Raw genomic sequence first — 20,296 nt, 5'->3', positions numbered from 1 at the left:
ATGGTGAGTAACTCATTATGCTTCTAAACCAAACTTGGGGTCCACTCGCCTATCTGCTGCCTCTGGCTTGTGGTGAAGGAAAGTGCAGTGTTTATTATGAGGCAGCAGACAAGGAGTCTAGGAAGCTAATGCTTAAAAATACCCCTGAACTCCCTGGATGGGTTTCAGCAAAGAATTTTTAAAGACAAGAGAGAGGATATGGAGTCACGTGGCAGGGTTATGTGATCATCTCGAGCAGGGTTCTCTGATTGGTCGATGGTGGGATAACAGAGCAGTATCAGGCCACCTGGGGGCTGAGTGCTCACAACCATCACGTTAGTCTTCTCTCTGATGGAGATCTTAGGATCTATAAAACAGCTCAGGAAATGTGCGTCAGATAAGGTTGTCTGGGAACTTCAGAGATGGGGGAGGTTTTGTCCCCGAAGGCCCCACAGCGCCCCGCCCCTTTACACTTCTACTGCACATGTTGGGAAAGGCTGTTCTCAAAAGTGGAGAGAGACAGGAGGTGAGTGTTTTGGAAATCTCTGTGGATAAAGCAGAGACGCTCAGCGTTTATGAATGCCATGCTTTTCGTCTGTTTCTTTAATCATTTTTATTTTACCATTTGTGTGTTTCTGGCTGCGCTGGGTTTTGTTGCTGCTCGTGGGCCTCCTCTGGCTTTGGCAAGCAGGGGCTGCTCTCTAGCTGCAGTGCGCGGGTTCCTCATCGCAGTCAAGAGTATAGGCTCTAGGGTGCTTGGGCTTTAGTAGTTGTGGTCCGCCGGCTCAGCGCTCTGAGGCATATGCGATCCTCCCGGACTAGGAATCAAACAGATGTCCCTGGCGCTCACAGGTGGACCCTCGACCGCTGGACCACCAGGTAAGTCCCTATGAGGGCCATTCTTAAGGGATTTGAATTCGAATGTGGCAGCTACCCTCTGAGATCAGAAAAACCTAACCTGTGCATGCTCTGAATTCACCTCCTGCTTCGTGAGTATCTGTCTGCGACTAGGGAGGGGTATGGGTAGGCCTGGCCTCTGCTGGCTCTCTGTAGGCTGCGAGGCTTCACTAGGGTAAGGGCCTGTCTTCTTGTTGTTCAGTCCCTAAGTCTGACTCTGTGACCTGCAGCGTGCCAGGCTCCTCTGTCCTCCAGTATCTCCTCGAGTTTGCTCAAATTCATGTCCATTGAGTCGGTGATGCTTTCTAACAGTCTCATCCTCTGCTGCCCCCTTCTCCTTTTGCACTGTCTTTCCCAGCATCAGGGTCTTTTCCTGTGAGTCATCTCTTCGTATCTGGTGGTCAAAGGATCGGAGCTTCAGTATCAGTCCTTCCAATGAATATTCAGGGTTGATTTCCTTGCTGTCCAAGGAACTCTTCAAGAGTCTTCTCCAGCACCACAGTTTGAAGGCATCAATTCTTTGGTGCTCAGCCTTCTTTATGGTCCCACTCTCACATCTGTACATGACTGCTGGAAAAACCAAAGCTTTGCCTGTATAGACTTGTGCTAGTGATCTTCTTTTTCTCCTTTTGGGACTGATTTTTCTGAGCATCCTCCTTAACTTTCTGTATTACCTGTGGTAGATTGTCTGTTCTCTTTCTATTGTGCTTTAGTGGTTGAAAAAGACATAAGTGTTTAACCCTGCTTTGTTCACTTCTAACCAAATTTTTAACAAGGAATTTTGTAAAGATGTAGCAGATTAATAAAAACAAATGCATGTGTGCAATACTTGGAGCTCTTGGAAAGTTGGTTCTGAATACTTTTAATCCTCACATGGGAATGGTGCCCAGACTGGAATTCTATGAAAGAGGAGGCCTTGTGAGCTGAGTCCCCTGGGATTTCCATGCAGCCCCCATAGAAAGCTTATGCTATTCTCCATAAAGTTAGAGTTATAGAAAAGTTTTTTTTTTTTTTTTTCCTCTCTCCTCCAGCCCTTTTCTTTCCAGTCTTCCTCCTCTGGTGCGAAGATGAGTCAGACCTGGGAGATCCCCATGTCCTAATAGCTGTCCAGGCCACTATGGGCCTGGGAAGAGCTCTGGATGTCAGCTCCTCACTTATGCTTGGAGTAGGGCTCATCTGAAGGCGGCCTTCTGTGGAGAACTGGAGGTGTTACTGAACTCAGTTGCTCACCACTCAGAAATCAGTACTCGAGAGAGGGGCAGATGCTGGCAGAAAGGAAAGTTGTCTTTAATCAGAATGCCAGCAGTCTGGGCAGATGGTAGCCTCATTGTCCTGCAAAAACTGGTTCCAAAAATTCTGCTCAGCTATGAAAGTTTTTAAAGGGAAAAGGGAAGTCATCTCATTTAATCATGGAGATGGGGGGTTCAGTGTCATTTCCACTGCTTACTGCATGCAAGCTTGCTGACTTCTTGTGATCCTTCCCGAGCTGCTAACCTTGTTCACAGTTTATTCATGAGATTACTGAAGGGGAAGCTAGGGAAGAGATCAGGTCATCTGCTAATTACTTAGTCTTCAGTTCTGCTTGTACAGAAAGAACCAACAGGTTAGGCAGAGTATTGTGTGATCAGCAGTTTGAAAGGTGTGCGTGAGCTAGAGATGAGTAGAGCAGGGGTGCGTGGTTTAAGGTTTGTGCCAAGACACAGGGGTTGCCTCCTGCCACAAGCTGCTATACTAGGAGCCTGGGGTCTTACTGGGGCGTCTTCCTGATTAGACTGGGCCAGGGACACTTGTGGTCCTTATACCCAGCCTCCACCCCACTTCGTATGTGTGGCTGTGACCAGCCCTTCTCCTTCCTGCCTCCTATGAAACCTGACATCACTCACCTCCCCAGTCCACAGAGGGCAGCCAGGACCCACAGACCCGCAGCTTCTGAAGGACAAAGACAGTCCCAACACACCAGCCCTTCCCTAGAAAGACAGAGCTGGGCACAGAGGGGTGAGGGAGACTGCGCTCACCCGCGATGAACGTGATTTATTTCATTGTCAGTCCTACACAGTGTTGGTGGGCTTGTTAGCATGCCTGCTTTTCCAAGGATCTGACTGAAGGAAGCTAGACTTCTCTGATCCGTTTTGGAGTGTGCTTATTCCCTTTATTAATTTTTTATAGTGGATATAAAAGAATATTTCTTTGACTGTCTGGTCTTAGGCGCAGCACACAGGCGCTTCCTTGCGTCACGTGGGGCCTTTGGTTCTGGTGCACGATCTCTGCTTGTAACACCGGCTCTCTAGTTGTGGCGTGTGGCTTAGTTGCCCCCCCGGCACGTGGGACCCTAGTTCCCCGATCAGGGATCGACCCCGCCTCCTCACCTTTGCAAGGCAGATTCGTCACCACTGCACCATCAGGAAAGTCCCTGGTTGTGCTCTTTCGGTGTGTCAAATTAGTAGGAAAAGGCCACAATATAGGACCATTTTTGCTAAGATTCTACTTATTAATAACAGCCTCATCACAAAAGTTCATGAGCTTTCAAGAGTCTCCAGAGGTGTTCATAGAGACTGCTGGGATGAGAAAACCAGGCCCTCCGAATCTTAGGTGATGATGCTCAAAGCCGAGCAGCAAGTTACCCTGGAGCTTGGGCAGCCTGAGGCGATGGTCCACCTGCTCTTCCAGAGTCAGCGTCCTATGATTCCGGGAAGGCTGTTACCTGCAGACCTCAAGGGAAGATTCCGCCATATGAAATGGGATGTCATGTGCTGCTTCTCTCACTATAAATAGCAGATGCTTCTGTAGTATTTGCAGTCTCACCAGCACTTGTGTGGCCCTGGGTGTGGTTCCCAGTCCCCCTGACGCATCGTCAGTCCATTCGATATTAACCCTTGGTGATGCCTGGTGTGCTGCCTTCCATACGGTCACAAAGGGTCGGACAGGACTGAGCAGCTGAACAACAACAGCTTCTTGATGCTCCTTCAGTTCAGTTCAGTCACATCCAACTCTTTGCGACCCCATGAACTGCAGCACACCCGGCCTCCCTGTCCATCACTGACTCCCAGAGTCCACCCAAACCCATGTGCATCGAGTCAGTGATGCCATCCAGCCATCTCATCCTCTGTCGCCCCCTTCTTCTCCTGCCCTCAATCTTTCCCAGCATCAGGCTCTTTTCAAATGAGTCAGTTCTTCACATGAGGTGGCCAAAGTACTGGAGTTTCAGCTTCAACATCAGTCCTTCCAATGAACACCCAGGACTGATCTCCTTTAGGATGGACTGGTTGGATCTCCTTGCAGTCCAAGGGACTCTCAAGAGTCTTCTCCAACACCACAGTTCAAAAGCATCAATTCTTTGGTGCTCAGCTTTCTTTAGAGTCCAACTCTCACATCCATACATGACCACTGGAAAACCATAGCCTTGACTAGACGGACCTTTGTTGGCAAAGTAATGTCTCTGCTTTTTAATATGCTGTCTAGGTTGGCTTCTTAGTAAACAGCAGACCTTCTGTGCCCCGATTTCTCAAAGTCAGTTGGCTTGAATGTGGTCCATGTCAGAACTCTCTTCTTATTCCGTCATTTGTAGGATTGAGGCCCAACTCACTCCACTGTCTGCATTAGTGGCCGTGCTGGGAAGGCCAGCGCAGGGACATAGGGCCTTGCTGCTTCCCTGTCGACAGTCTGCCGACCATGCAGGACGGCCTCCAAGGACTGCATATGGCCCTGGATCCTGGGACTCCCTAGTTTTCTTTTGCCCTGAGTGGAGGTCACAGCATTATGCTTCGTCCACTCTGCGCACACACAACTAGCTCCACAGCAAGTCTAGTGCAAGTCCTGGCCCCTCCTTTGCCGTCTAATTGCCCTAGAGTAGCTGACGAGGTCCAACAGAATACTGATATACATCATATTTTACTGATGCTGGATAAGTTTAAATGTATTCTCCCCTCTCTCGTGTGGAAATTACAGGAGGTATATAGATTGAACATACATTTCCACATTTAAGCTAAAGAGTGGCAGATATCCTTCTTAGCATATCCATCTTAGTTTATCTCTGTCAAAAGGCCAAAAATTATCAAATAGTATTTTTTATATTTTTGGAAGATTTTTTTAAAAAATTATTATTACAGGGAACATCACTGGAAGCCAAGTTGTTAATTCGATTGTGACTTGGTTTTTAAGAGTGGGCATTTGTTCAAACAAAGAAATGCTTATCAGTGGATATGATCACTGTGATAAATTGCCTTTGCTTTCCTGCTTACCCGCTGTTTCCTGGTGGCACAAAATCCCAGTTTTAAGTCTGAAAAAAATTAGACTGAAGATCTTTTCCAGCAGAGCTTCCGTTTTCCACTGACGATTTACAGGGTTTTTCTCTGGGGCCCCGTCTGTTTTTCTCTGTCCTCTCTCATCACTTCACAGGTATTAATCCCCCTGTTATACCCCACTGTCTGTCTGTCTTTCCACTCGGATTTCAGTCTCCCTGTATTGTCATGCTGCTTTTCACCTTTCTGTCCCTTTGGTCCTGATCTTTCAGAGCAGCTGTCATAGAAACGTTTTCTCTTCTCTGCACACATACACCGTAAATGGGAATTTGGTCCCTGGGAGAATTAGCGCCCTGGGGAGCCGCCATGATTGATTAGTAAGTAGTGGCTGCACCATCGCGATACAGGAAAGGTCTTCACGGCTGTGTTTGTCCACGTACACCTTTTGCGTTTATGGCCCCTTTTGTCCATTGATGGTGTAGTGTTGTATTTGGGGCTTGACTTTTATTTGCAGAAGACCACATTGCCAGTGTCATGTGGCTGATGAGCCCTGACGCAGCCTCTCCCAGCTTTCCGCTTAAATACCTCTGGTGACACAGCAAAGGATAAAGACCTCTAGTGTACCAGTGGAAAATAGGACCGACAGCCTCTTGCAGGATTCCTGGAGGAGTTTCTACTGATGGTTAGGCTGATAGAGCTGAGTTGAGACTGGAAGTTGTTGGCCAGTGTTGGATTTCTGTACCAAAAGAAGGTCCTAGCAGTGCTCTCCTGTGGGCCATGTGCTGTTTTTTGACGTGTTCAAAATACTGTAGCAGATGGGCGTTCCCTGGTGGTCCAGTGGTTAGAGCTCGGTGCTTTCACTGCTGGGACCCCAGTTCAACCCCTGATTGGGGAAATGGGATCCTGCAAGCTCTGCGGCACAGCCAAAAAAAAAAAAAAAAAAATTTGCGGTAGCAGGCTCTCTCCTTTGCACCAAGGTTGTATATGTCCTTGTAGACTACAGTTCCCAAAAGTTTACTCTCCTTGTTTAGTGGGTGGTGCAGGAGGGGAGGAATAGAATCCATTCAGTGGTAAGGTCCCCTCCCCCACAGAACACGCTGATGGACTGCTTTATGTGGAGGCAGACGAAGCTTATTGATCGCATGGGTCATAACTTTTCTCTTTGTTTGCTCGGACGCGGGGTGGGAAGGGTAGAAAAATATGCAGTGAGGAAAAAAGAAATCTCACCCCAGTCATTTAGGGTAGTCCAAAATGAATGCTGGCTAAACCCCAGAAGTTTCCAGGCTAACTTGGACCTTGGGATAGAACCCAGAGGAGGTTCAGAAACTAGTACCCAAGCAGCATGGCCAGCCAGGATTCACACTTTATTTGTTGGCCAACTCCAAGTATGAATAACTTTCTTCCAGTTAGAGAGTAAAGAACACATAGAAACCCAGAATGGTGGTCCAGGAAAAGATAAGTAGTGACTAGGTGTTGCTTTTAAATTTTTAAATTTAAAACATGGAAGTTATATATGAACACAACATTATAGCAGACAAATAATGTACAAAATACTTAGATTTAACTGTTAGTCTTCCTTTCTACTCTCTTAATTTCACTTACTCCCCAGAAGTAAATAGAATTCCCCTTTTAGTGTCTGCCCTTCTCAATATTTTTACACCTGCTAACCCTCAGGGGCTTCCTAGGTGGCCCTGGTGGTAAAGAACTCACCCACCGACGCAGAAGACATAAGAGACTTGGGTTCATTCCCTGGGTGGGGAAGATTCCCCTGGAGGAGGGTATGAGAACCCACTCCAGTATGCTTGCCTGGAGAATCCCATGGACAGAGGAGTGTGGTGGGCTATGGTCCATAGGGTCACAAAGAGTCAGACACGACTGAAGTGGCTTAGCACAGCACAGCTACCTCTCAACACTTGAAGACAGATGTTTTAAGTATAAATAGCATTGTGTTGGTCATATTGTTCTGAAACTAATTTTTTATTTAATAGTATATGGTAGTCCCCGTTATCTATGGGGGAGATATCCCAAGGCCCCCACTGGATGCCTGAAACCTTGGGTAATACTGAACTCTATATATATACTGTTTTTTTCCTATGCATACATGTCTATGATAAAGTTTACTTAATGAGTTAGGCCCAGTAAGAGACTAAATATAATAATAACAAAATAGAACAATTATGACAATATACTGTAATAAAAGTTGTATGAATATATGTGTCTGTCTCTCAAACCATCTTTTCTTAAATATTCTTTTCCAGTATGGTTTATCATAGGATGTTGACTGTAGTTCTCTGTGCTATATAGTAGGACCTTGCGCTATATAGTAGGACCGGCAATCTGTTTCACAGGTAGGTTCGTGGAATCATAGGTTTAGATGCCACGTATAAGTGATAGCATGTGTTATTTGCTTCTCTCTTCCTGACGTACTTAATATGATCATCTCTAGTTGCGTGCATGTCGCTGCAGGTGACGTTGTTACTTTTATGGCTGAGGAGTGTTCCATGGTATTTATGTACCACGTGTTCTTTATCCATTCATCCGCCAATGGTCATGTCTTGGCTCTTGTGAAGAGGGCTGCAGTGAATGCTGGGGGCGTATATCCTTTTGAATGATAGTTTTGTCTACATAAACACACAGGAGTGGAATTATTGGATCATGTGGTCATTCCAGTTTTTTTTTTTTGTTTGTTTGTTTTCTGAGGAATCTCCATACTGGTTTCCACCGTGGATGCACCCACTTGCATTCCCACCAACAATGTAGGAGGGTTCTCTTCTGTCCATACCCTCTCCAGCATTTGTAGACTTTCTAATGATGGCCATTCTGTCCAGTGTGAGGTGGTACTTCATGGTAGTTTTGACTTCTCAAAATATCTTATTGTACATGTTTAATGCCTTTTCCATCTTAAGTAAATGCTTGGTCATGCCTTATGGCTGTAACTTTTGCTGCTGAGATGCAACAGCAAAACCAGCACGGATTCCTCCTTCCTTCTTCACAGTTTCACGACGGATTTCTTCTTAATGTGGATCTTAGCAACCTCGGTGTATGACTTTTTCTTTTTTTTTCCTTATTAAGAACTTTCACCTTTTCAGTTAAATGAAGCACTTTTCGGCTTGGCTTTGACACATCCAAATTGCCAGAATCACTACTCTTGTCCTTCAGGGCCATTATTAAGTTTAAAAAAAAAAAAGTGACTTGGATACAAGCACTGAGGTATCTAGACAGTTGATCTGATAACTGAGACAGCCGCTGAGTGACTGGCAGGTGGGATATGCCAGTCAAAAGGATGGTTCTCATCCCACGTGGGACAGGTGAGGACGGCATGAGATTTCATCTCACTACTTAGAATGACGTTCAGCTTAAATCTCAGGACTCGTTTATTTCTGAAATTTTCCATTTAGTATTTTCAGACTGTATTGACCATGGGTAACTGAAATCTCAGAAGGGAAAGCTGCAATTAAGGGGGGACTGCTGTATGTTAGAGGTTTTGTTCCATATAGATCATTACAAATAGATCTGCTTCATTCTGTTTAATAGCTGTACAATATTCTACTGTCTGCTGCTGCTGCTAAGTCGCTTCAGTCGTGTCTGACTCTCTGTGACCCCATAGACGGCAGCCCACTGGGCTCCCCCGTCCCTGGGATTCTCCAGGCAAGAACACTGGAGTGGGTTGCCATTGCCTTCTCCAGTGCATGAAAGTGAAAAGTGAAAGGGAAGTCGCTCAGTCTTGTCCGACCCTCAGCGACCCCATGGACTGCAGACTTCCAGGCTCCTCCGTCCATGGGATTTTCCAGGCAAGAGTACTGGAGTGGGGTGCCATTGCCTTCTCCGATTCTACTGTATGGACACTCTATATTTTATCATTCCCCTAAGGTGGTTTTTTTTACGTGGATCCCATTATGGGCTAATTGCAAACGATGGTGCAGTGAGTGAGTGACCTGCCTTGTGTCTTTATGTACACGTGTAAAAATGTTTGTGAGACAAGAGTCCTAGAAGGGGGATTGTTGGATCAAATGGTACACTAATTTTTTATTTTCATAGATATGAAAAACTTCTCTAAAATAACTACCAATTTCCTTTGTCATCAGTGGTCTTTGAAAGTGCTAATTTCCCCAATATTTATACCACCCCAAACATTATCAAGCTTTAAAATTTCTACCTACCTTTAGATGGCAAATAACTTGTGCTATGATTAGTAGTGAAATTAAATGCCTTTTTGCATGCTTACCAGTGTAAGCATCTTTAATAATCATAAATTTAAATCTTCTGTTTAAAATCTAAGAGAATTTTTATATTGAAACTATCGACTATGAAATTCATTTGGATTAATGAATGGATGAGCTAGTTAAATTTTTGAGGTAAAGGTAAATAAATGGTAGTGGAGGAAAGAATACTTGCCTTCCAAAATATTCAATATACCCTCCGGTAAACAGTATGAGAATCATCAGATAGCACAGTGGTACAATTGCAAGGGCTTTAAAAGATCCAGTAGGTGAAATAATTTATTATATGATAAAGATATCAAAATCAATGAAGAATCAAATGATTTCTCAAAAATGATATTAAAATCATAATAAAACTAGAAGAAAACATAGCTTAGTATACATGTGATTTGGGACTTGGGAAAGTGTCCTAACTGTGCAAAAGAAAAAATGCTGAAATAAAAGACATATTTTAATGTCCTAAAGTTAAACATTTCTGAAATCATATTCAGAATCAAATGCCTCTGAAAACTGGGGGAAAATTTTGCAACAAATCTGACAGACCTAGAGTTAATATCATCAATACTTAAAGGAATTACCTAAATTCATAAGAAAAAGAAACCCTAACACCTCAATAGAAAAATGAGCAAAGAACATGAATAAATAAAATGTAAATTATCCCTTGCTAAGGCTGCTCCTAGGAAGAGCAAACAGCTGATGGCAATTGGGTGTTTTAAAGTAAGTTGACAGATGAGTTCTTTTGTGTAAAGATACTCCTGTTTGTCTTGACGGCAATGGAAAATATTCTTGTTTTAAAGGTATAAGGCGGTCTTGTACAGTTTTACAATTAAATAACTTATATATTCTATTAAGAAAAGAAAATAGCTTGAAAGTGCTTTATTAAGAGCATTGTGTAATCGGAGATAGAATGCAATCACATAGCGTAATGAAACTAGTGGCCCAAATTTTGGCAATAGGTAAATAGATACTTACATATAGATATTGTGTTCCTAGTTTTACTTTTCTATTTGTTTTGTTTTATAATTTTGTTTGTTTATTTTTGACTGCACTGGATTTGTTGCTGTGCATGAACTTTCTCTAGCTGTGACAGGGGCTATTCCCTAGTTGGCATGGCTTCTCTTGTTGCAGAACAGAGGCTCTAAAGTAGGCCTAGTTAGTTGCAGCACACGGGGTCCGTGGCTTTACCATGTGGGCTCAGTTGCCCTCTCCCCCCTACCAGCACGTGACATCTTCCTGGGTTGGGGGTTAAAAGTGTGTTCCCTGCATTGGCAGGCAGATTCTTAACCACTGGACCACCAGGGCTGTCACCGATTTTGTTTTAAATGGACTGGTATTGTAACCCTTTTACTTGTCCTGAAATAAATTAACAAGTAAGGCTTCCTGCAAAAAGCACCGTTCTGCTGACTCATACCCTCCCCTTGGCCCTCAGAGTTCCAGAGGTGAAAAGAGGTAGGGTGCAAACTAGGTGAAGCACGCACATGACTCAGTTTCCCTGGTTGCCAGCAGCTTCTTTAAGGAGCACAGGAAGCCAGTAGATCTTGTTGCAAGCAGGAGGAGCCTCAGGCTTGCCTGGCCACATGGTGTACCCTAAACAAGTACTCTGAAGAGAACCCCAGCCTTGTGTTGCTGAAAGGGTGCAGAATCTGCAGACTCCTTTCAGGGCCATAGCCAAGAGGGAACCAAGTCCTGACCCACAGCAGTACTTCCTGCTCTGGAACGGAGCCTGGCGTTACTAGTAACTGCAATCCGGTAATCCAAAGTCTAGCAGTCTGCCCTAAGAAAAAAATAGATCAGAGATTTATGGTAAAGGGTATGCATTGCAATATCATTAAAAACAGCAAAAGTGTAGAAACACAGCCTCAAATAGAAGAACGTTTAAATAAATTATGGCACCTTCATAAGGTGGAATATTACTATAGCCATTAAAGACATGTTTTTAAAGACCATTTAACCAAATGGGAAAACACATTATTTAATGTTAAGTGAATAAAGCAGGGTTCCAAATGATATTTATAGTATCAGCCCATTTTATAAAAAGAAGAAAAAAAATGCATGGAAGAAACTAGGGTGGACCATTCCAAAGAAAATGTATGAAGAGTTTATAGCTAGATGGTATTATGTTGAGTTATATTTGTACGCATTTCTTTTTCCCCGAAGTATTCCAGTGAGCACATACTATCAGAAGTGTGTATACAGACACACACACCTTTTTATGTAATACATTGAGGTCCACAAGGAGTTAATCCTTTTCTGTTTATGTGTTTCTTTGCAAAGAAAAGGAGGAACTTCAGCTTTTGAATTAAAATAAGCAAAGCCTGTTTTGGGGACCATGTATTAATGGCAATAAGGTTTAACTGAGGGAGAGTGTTTTAACTGTATTCCTGTTTTAAAGGATATTTTATTGCTGCTTGGAATATTCTATTCCCACTACTGCTGAAGTAGCGCTTAAGGACTCTGAGGCAAAAATGTCTGGAAAATAAAGGTGTGAGATAATAAAATGCAAGGGCTCAACAGGTGAAAATGGATACTCATGTAACAAAATTCTGCACTTCTGTGTCAGTGGAGGCCCATTAGGGAACCTGGACTTTTACTTTCACTTGGCACTAATGAGGTAGTGTCATCCCTGTCAGGGAAAGCCTTATTAAGATAAGTTTAAATAAGATCCAGTGTCTCAGCACATAATACAAAAATGTTCAGAGTTTAATTGAAAATCACACTTCATACCAAGAACTGGGAGTATCTCTGGATACCTTTTTTAACAAACAATGCTGGAGCAATATGACATTTATAGGTGAAAAATGAACCTTATTTTAACAAATAGATCAAATAGATCATGGACTTAAGTATAAAACTGTTAGGAAAAAACAGGATGAAATATTTGGTGTGTAGGCATAGACAAAGAGTTTTTAACTTGATGCCAAAAGCATGATCCACAAAAGAAAACATAATCAGAACTTGTTAATATGAAGTTGTGTTGCTCTGCCAAAGACTCTGTTGGGAGGATAAAAATGTACACTACAGGCCGGGAGAAAATATTTGCAAACCATTAATCTGTGAAAGAACTAGTACCCTAGAATGCATAAAGAACTCTCAAAAGTCAACACTGAAAAGCAATCTAGTTAGAAAATGAGGAAAAGACAGGAAGAATTTCATCGAAGGGTATATATAGTGGCCAATAAGCATGTGAAAACATGTTGGTATCCTTAGCCATCATGGAAATGCATATTAAAATCACAGTGCAAAATCACTGTACATCTATCATAGCTAAATTAAAACTGGAAACAAGATCAAATGCTGGCAAGGAAGCAGAGAAACTAGATCACTGATCGATTGTTGATAGGAATGTGTAATTATACAGCCAACTTGGAAAATGGTTTGGCAGTGTCTTAAAAAACTAAGGAGGCAACTAGGGTAAACTTTTATTATCACTCAGAAATGTTCCTTAAGTGCAATTTTAATCACCCAAAAATATTTATTGTGAAATGTAAGGCTTAATATTTCTTTGCAAAGAGAATGCTGGATGATGGGAAATGAAATTAATTGTATTGCATTTACGGAACAAAGTCCTGGGCTGTAGTGGAAGGCACAGGTCATCGTGCTACTGATTTATTTTGAGTCATAAAAATCTTGGTGAGAAAAATACTGAGGAAAATTTATGATAATTAACTGGTTATTAGATTAATTTTTAATACAAGTTCCCTTGGGAAAAAAAGCATTAATTTTCAAGTCACCTTAGAGGAATTCTTGGGTCAAAGCTTTCTAAAAGTCGTAAAGTCTGCTCTCTTTTTACTCTTTGAGAAAGAACCTATAATTCTATTCCTTTGTCTAGCAAGAAAAAAAACAAAAACTGCCCTTTGTAATTGATGACAGCTGGGATGGCAGCAAAGCTGTTGCTTCTATCCATTTAGAACTATTTGTCAGTGATGATCCAGTTCCCTTCCAGATCTTTCTCAACCTTCAGATACGCTGCTCTTGCCTAGTGACTCACAACGCTATGAATGTCATCCATACAGGATACGGCTGTGTTTTCTCATTTCCAACATGTTCTGCTACCATTGAATGGGCTGGTCACTGGGAAATATACTCTGTCTGCCCTTCCTTGATGTAATACCCACCATCTTATTAGAAATGATCCTGCCTAGGGCATTAATCTCTTCTCTCAGACTGCTTCTCAGAGGTCAGCTTTTTATAGTTGAAATGATTTTCCTTTGGCTTACTTGCTTATGAACGCGCGCGTGTGTGTGTGTTCAGTTGCTCAGTCTTGTCCAACTCTCTGCAATCTCATGGGCCATAGCTGGCCAGACTCCTCTGTCTGTGGGATTTCCTAGGCAAGAATATGGAGTGGGTTGCCATTTCCTTCTCCAGGGGATCTTCCCGACCCAGGAATTAAACCTGGAGCTCCTGGTTTGGCAGGTGGATTCTTTACCACTGAGCCACCAGGGTGACCCCCCCCTTTCAATTCTTACCACCAAACAAATTACCAAGAATTATTTAATATACAGTATTAATATTCATATATGAAGATGACTGTTGATAGTGATTGACTAGAAAAAAATGTAGAGTTTGCCAAAAGGGAAAGAAAGTGTCTATGCTGAAGGTAATATTATCAGTGTCTTGGAGAGTGCTTAGGGGGTCTGTGTTTGTGAGACCTGTGCATCAGTAGGCTGGGAAGCAGTGTGGTATTGCTGAAACTGATAAAGAGTACCATCCCAGGGGCGAGCCCAGGCTCCTGGGCAAAGCTCCCAACTGCCGGGAGATTGACATGTTTTGCAGACCCTACATGTAATTTGTTGTTACATCACATTTGATGATTGCTGTAACTATTGTGCAGAGTGGCTTTACAAAAGAAGCATTGCTAGAATGCGTTAGAAACGGTGATTTAAGATTGAACTGGCTCTGTTGAAATAACCTAAATTACATGCTGCAACACTGTTTTTCCCAAGTGGCTCAAATCCCTGACTTAAGATATTTAAAATGTCAGAAACGTGTATTCTTAATAAGACTGGAGAGTCAGCCATACTTCAGGGGGCATCGTAGGTCTTTGTCATCACCTAAGTAGACCTCTGAGACTGCATGGGTTGTGTCTTGATTTCTCTCATTATAAGTTAATCCAAAATGACTGATGCATTCCGACATCTGGACAGGGCCGCACCGGATGTGTGACTGAGTCAGGTCTGCAAGTTCCTTGCTTCAGATCCTGCGACATAATTTAGCATATAACATTTAAACATTTAGACTGAGAATTAGTCTTCCAAGTATCAGTGTCATTCTTGATGTGTGATAGATGGATCCAGGGATACAAGTATGTGTCTGGGTAAACAGATCTGAATTAAGGAAAGGCAGAGTCTTCAGGCACCAGTACTGATAGAGGATCATTAGTTAATGGGAAATGTGTTACGTATTAACCCAGATTTCCACATGTAACTCTTAGGCAATTGACAAGACAATATTTATTCCAACCTCCTCACAGGGGTATGGGGGCAAGATAACAATAAGAATGATTGGCTGACAGTTGCTGAACTGTCTCTATTGAATATTTTCATAACTATAATAATTGTTGGCATTGCTGAACTATATTGGATATTTTGTGCTATGTTATAGCAAGCCTCACCACTATCGTAACCACCTGAATTTGGAAATTCAGTCCCTTTAAATTCTTACACCGAGTAGTATTATATAGAGACCTGTTTATTGGAAATAAGTGATTTATTTGTTTTTTAAATTTATGTTCCTTTATTGAGATAAAATTGACATTGAACATATCAGTTTTAGGTGCACAACATAATGATTTGATGTATGTATATATTGTGAAATGATCAACCACCCTGAGTCTAGTTAACATCCATCACCACACACAGTTACAATTTTTCTTTCTTGTGATGAAAACTTTTCAGATTTATTTTCTTAGCTTTCAAATATATATTACAGTATTAACTATTGTCACCATGCTGTCCATTTATTTTGTTGTCTGTGTGCTTTCCAAGAGTTTGCTTGGTTTTGACATGTCGTAAAGGAAGATTGAGCTGAAAGGAAGGACCAGGGAAAAGGGGAAGATGTTTTGACAACATGAACATAAACGAAAGAACCTTGCAATCCGTGTTGTAACTCAATATATGTAGGTTACTGCTGCCCTCATGAGTGTGCATAACTAATTTTAGCCAGGAATGAGACAAAAAAAATTGTGGAAAAAAGAGATTGACGCAAGAGAAAGTGATACATTCATTCAGGGCATCAGCTTGGCCTGCTAACTAACCATGAAGAGATACACACTTTTCTTAATAAAAGAAGTTTCCCCCAATTCCAGCTAATAAATGTTGAGTAAATACTTTAGAAATATCAGTTTGAATGGATACCAAGCTAGAATTCATTCACCACCTGAAAAATACCATAAAAACATTACATAAATGCCAAGAGCACTTTGGTGTTTGGACACTGTCTTGATGACCAGGGCAGATGGTTGTTGTGTGGGAGGGATGCTGCTGCTGCTGCTAAGTCACTTCAGTCGTGTCCGACTCTGTGCAACCCCATAGACGGCAGCCCACCAGGCTCCCCTGTCCCTGGAATTCTCCAGGCAAGAACACTGGAGTGGGTTGCCATTTCCTTCTCCAGTGCATGAAAGTGAAAAGTGAAAGGGAAGCTGCTCAGTCGTGTCCGACTCTTCGCGACCCCATGGACTACAGCCTACCAGGCTCCTCCGTCCATGGGATTTTCCAGGCAAGAGTACTGGAGTGGGGTGCCACTGATGAGTACTTTGTAACTCCCAGCTTTGAACCCTGCCATGTAAATTTAAAATAGGTTGACGTCAAACGCTCAGAATTTTCATATACTCATGAAAGGTGCAAATTTTCAAAACTGGGGCAATCATAAGGAAGTTATTCTCTGAGAAAACAACCCTATTAGTAAAGATAAGTTTAGATCCGAGACTGTTATTTATCTGGCTCTCGTCTGGATGAATAAGAAGGAGATAGGAATAATTCTTACCTAAATGAAACCCCTAAGAGTATAGTGGAGGCATGTTCTTCTTACATTCATAATAGTTATTTTAATATTTGCCCTGACACACCTTACGTTGATTCTTATGCCACAATAATGTAATGGTTATCACTTTTCAATTCAATTATAATATGTGATAGCTGTAATGAGAGCCTGCAAGGAAATTAAAATAAAATTAGGATTCCATAACATTGTTTTTATGCTACAAAAGAAGACTATTTTTTTTTGAATTGCAAGTGTGAGGTTATGTGGAGAGAGATAATCAGATGCTGCCTGTGCCATACTTTATAGTTGCTTTGTCTTTTAGCTGCAAGCCTTAGACTTTCCTCTCCTGTATAGGTGTGCCATCATTAGGTGAGAGGCAGCAGCCCCGGAATGATGGTGATGCTTCGAGAAAACTTGAGTTGTGCGTCCATGATAACATGACTCAGACCCAGAATTCTGTTATAACTGAAATACAAACTGTTTGTAAAAATATAAATAAAGCCAAAGTGACTATTTTATTAAAAAGAACCACCAAGTGGAGAAAATTTATGAAAATAATAAGGAGCTTTTAAGCTATCAGACTGCACCGTTACAAATGAGTTGTGGCAAGCATAATGAATGTCTTGTGCAGGGGTGAAGGAGAAAAGGAAACTTTGTTCACGTGTGTGCTAAGTCACTTCAGGAGTGTCTGACTCTGTGTGACCCTGTGGGTATAGCCCCCCAGGCTCCTCTGTCCATGGGACTCTCCAGGCAAGCACACTGGGGTGGGTCGCCGTGCCCTCCTCCGGGGGACCTTCCCCCACCCGGGGATCGAACCTGCATCTCTTCTGTCTCCTGCATCAGCAGGCAGGTTCTTCACCACGAAGGCTGGTGGGGAAGCCCGAACTTTGTTCCCAGATGCACACAAATAAAAAGTGACGTGTTGTGATGTGTGGGTTTGCTGACCACAGAGAGGAGCAGTATCTCTCTGCTCCTCCCGATGGTGTGGAAGATGCCGAGCCCGGGGCGAAGGTCACATCAAAGACTGGCTTTTCTCCAGCGCCCGCTCTCCGATTACTCTCTGCTAGGCATCTCAGACACAGTGTCATCGGAGGATGACAGAGTGAAGCGTTGCAGCGTACTTGGCAGAGATTTGAAGGGGTGGCGCCAGCGTTGTGGACATTCTAGTGACTGGAGGGAGACGGGTGGCTGACACCAACATCAGAGAAGGTCTCAGCGATAAGAAGTGACCTTCAGGGCAACTCCGGGGACTCAACAGGATGCTCAGCAGAAGACTTTAGCCCTGGAGAGCCTCAGTGAAGACTTGAGACAGTTGTGTGCATGTTCAAAGCACATTTGTCACGCAGCGTGTCTTTGGCTCATACGCAGCAGGAGAAGAATGGGAAAAGACCAGGGACCAGAAGGATACTTGTATCTGTCTTGCCAGCCAGCCAGCCAGTTCCAGAAGGCAGACGACAAGCTCTTGGTTAACCCCCTTGATCAGTAGCCCTTAGTGCCAGAGTATGCTCATTTCTAACTACAGCTGCGCCCACTCTTGTTGCCAGGACAACAGCAGATATTTATAATGATGCCCTAAGCCACCAAGGAAAAGATGTACAATATTATTCTTAAGAAGGTAGGCACATGTAAATTGTATTCGAGAAAGATTCCCATCTTTTCATTAGATCAATGATTCCTCGAGGGAAGAAATCATCTCTTATTCATACTCGTATCTTTTGACACCCAGCACAATGTTCTTTGCATAGGAGATAAAAATATTGGTGACACTGAACAGAATAGACATAATTTAAGTTCTTGGGGAAAAAAATATGTTGTTTAAAAGTCAGTCTTTTTATTATTGAGAGTCTCAACCCGAAATAATACATCGCTCTTCCCACACTCCTACTCGTTCTTAGCCCTCAAAATAAGAGGGTGTTTTCACGTATTAATAGATGCAGTTACCGAAATGTCTTTAGTGATGCGGAGGATGTGTTTCTAAAACTTTCTCCCTGGGAGTGTTTAACAGAGGAAGATACTGGACAGTTGGTGTCACAGGAAGGAGTCATTCCCTGCCATTCTGCATCCTAGGCACCAGGGAGAGATCCCCTGCAGCTCAGTGACTTGGGTGTCACTAGCTGTAAGCCTTTGGTTTCCCTGGTGGCTGGCTCAGTGGTAAAGGACCTGCCTGCCAATGCAGGAGACGTCAGTTTGATCCCTGGGTCGAGAAGACCCCCTGGAGGAGGAAATGGCAACCCACTCCAGTATTCTTGCCTGGGAAATGCCATGGACTGTGGATCCCTGGTGGGCTGCAGTCTGTAGGGGTCACAAAAGCGTCGGACCCAACTTAGCAAAGAAGCAACAACAGCCATAAGCTTGGTGCAGTACCCTTAACTGCCCAAGATGGGATTTAGGCAGATAAGAACCAGGGATCTGGGACTTCCAGTGGTTAGGAATCGGGAAATCCCACATGCCATGGGGCAACTAAGCCCCTGCGCTCTAGAGCCCATGCTCTGCAAAAAGCCTCCACAATGAGAACTCACAAGCACTGCAACTGGAAAATACCCCCCACTCACTGCAAGTGGAGAAAGGCCGCATACAGCGACTAAGACCCAGTACAGCCAAAAATTTAAAAAACAACAAAGCAGAACTCTGGGATCAGGACTGTAGAGTGTCCATAAGACGTCTCTACCTGAGGCTCGGCTCGGGTGTCCTCATAGATACCCAGGCCCAGCACATCTCCGAAGAGGCTAAATTTTCTTCCAGTAGACTCTTCATCATGCGGTAGAAAGAGCAGTAGGTTCTTGGGTCTGTGGTCTGGGATTTGAGTGCCCGTATTTGCCCTAACTGGGAAGCTGTAACCTCCTTGGGCATAGGTTTTCATAATTATAGCATGAGAATTGTCACATCCACCCTACAGAATTATTGGTGAGTCATGTGAAATAGGGCTTCTCAGGTGGCGCTAGTGGTAAAGAACCTGCCTGCCCGCCCATGCAGGGGAGGTAAGAGACGCAGGTTTGCTCCCTGGGTCGGGAAGAGCCCCTGGAGAAGGTCAGGGCGGCCCACTTCAGTATTCTTGCCTGGAGAATCCCACGGGCAGAGCCTGGTGGGCTACAGTCCATAGGTTGCAAAGAGTGGAAAATGACTGAAGGGACTTAGCACTCACGCGCGTATAACAGTCTGTGGGATCATAGCTGATATATAACCTGGGATTCAGAATTCTGTTATGCCTGTTAGCAGTAGTTCTGTTAGGAGTTTTTATGGCTAATCACAGCTAACACTTCAAGTGGTTTATGCTGTAACATAGTCAGCTTGGGTCCATGACTCAGGACCAGGTTTTTTTTTTATGCTGATGCTTTTTTTAGGATTGTGCTCAGTCACTTCAGTGTCCAACTAAGGCCACCTAGCAAGCACATGTGTGAAATAACGTGTCATTGCACTGGGGGTATTGAGAGCTCTAGACACATACCAGCCCAGGGTTGCTCTGTGGCCAGACCAGCCTTTTGATAACATTGCTGCCAAGGAATTAACTTACTGCCCACTGATAATGGTTGAAAATAAGGAAAATTAGAAGGAGCTTTTTTACTAGTAAGTTATGCAGTTATAAATGAGTTATTTAGGGTATATTGGCAACTCCTACATAAGGAAAATTAGAAAGTGTAATTTATGAAAAATGAGCCTCTCTGCACACTAAGTTACAGGCTAAGTACTCTTGGCCCAATTCACCCAGGGCTGAGTCTGCCGCCTCTCCCAGCTTCCCCACAGCATTCTGACCGCCTCCGCGCATTTCAGCAGGCTCACTAACACTCAACTGTTTTCACTTAAATCTAGTTAGGATGCCATTAACACTTTTCAGGGGGTCATCAGTGTTCTCTCTCTGGTGGAAACACGCCACTTACCACAGGACTCTCCATAGAGTAAGTGGAGGGATACTAACTTGTCAGCTTGGTGCTGCCTTCAAAGCTTCTATTAAACTACTTGAATTTTTAAGAAAAAAAAAAAAGAAAA

General features: G+C 43.2%; 2 protein-coding genes across 7 annotated transcripts in view; both read left to right on the top strand.

Moving 5' to 3' along the window:
- ENOX1 (ecto-NOX disulfide-thiol exchanger 1) overlaps nt 1–20,296 on the top strand; it is a 658,121-nt gene that overhangs the window by 177,499 nt on the left and 460,326 nt on the right. The window lies entirely within an intron of this gene.
- Nucleotides 1–20,296, top strand: part of LOC101109369 (programmed cell death protein 5-like) — a 40,843-nt gene extending 20,547 nt beyond the window's left edge. Inside the window, exon 1 of the mRNA XM_060394300.1 lies at nt 1–20,296. This exon is cut by the window's left edge and continues 20,547 nt beyond it. The gene's annotated coding sequence lies outside the window, so the exon portion shown is untranslated.

Source organism: Ovis aries, chromosome 10 (assembly GCF_016772045.2).
Source record: "Ovis aries strain OAR_USU_Benz2616 breed Rambouillet chromosome 10, ARS-UI_Ramb_v3.0, whole genome shotgun sequence".
Lineage (NCBI taxonomy): Eukaryota > Metazoa > Chordata > Mammalia > Artiodactyla > Bovidae > Ovis > Ovis aries.
The sequence above is the reverse complement of the archived record's forward strand: the minus strand, read 5'-3'. Positions and strand labels throughout refer to the sequence as shown.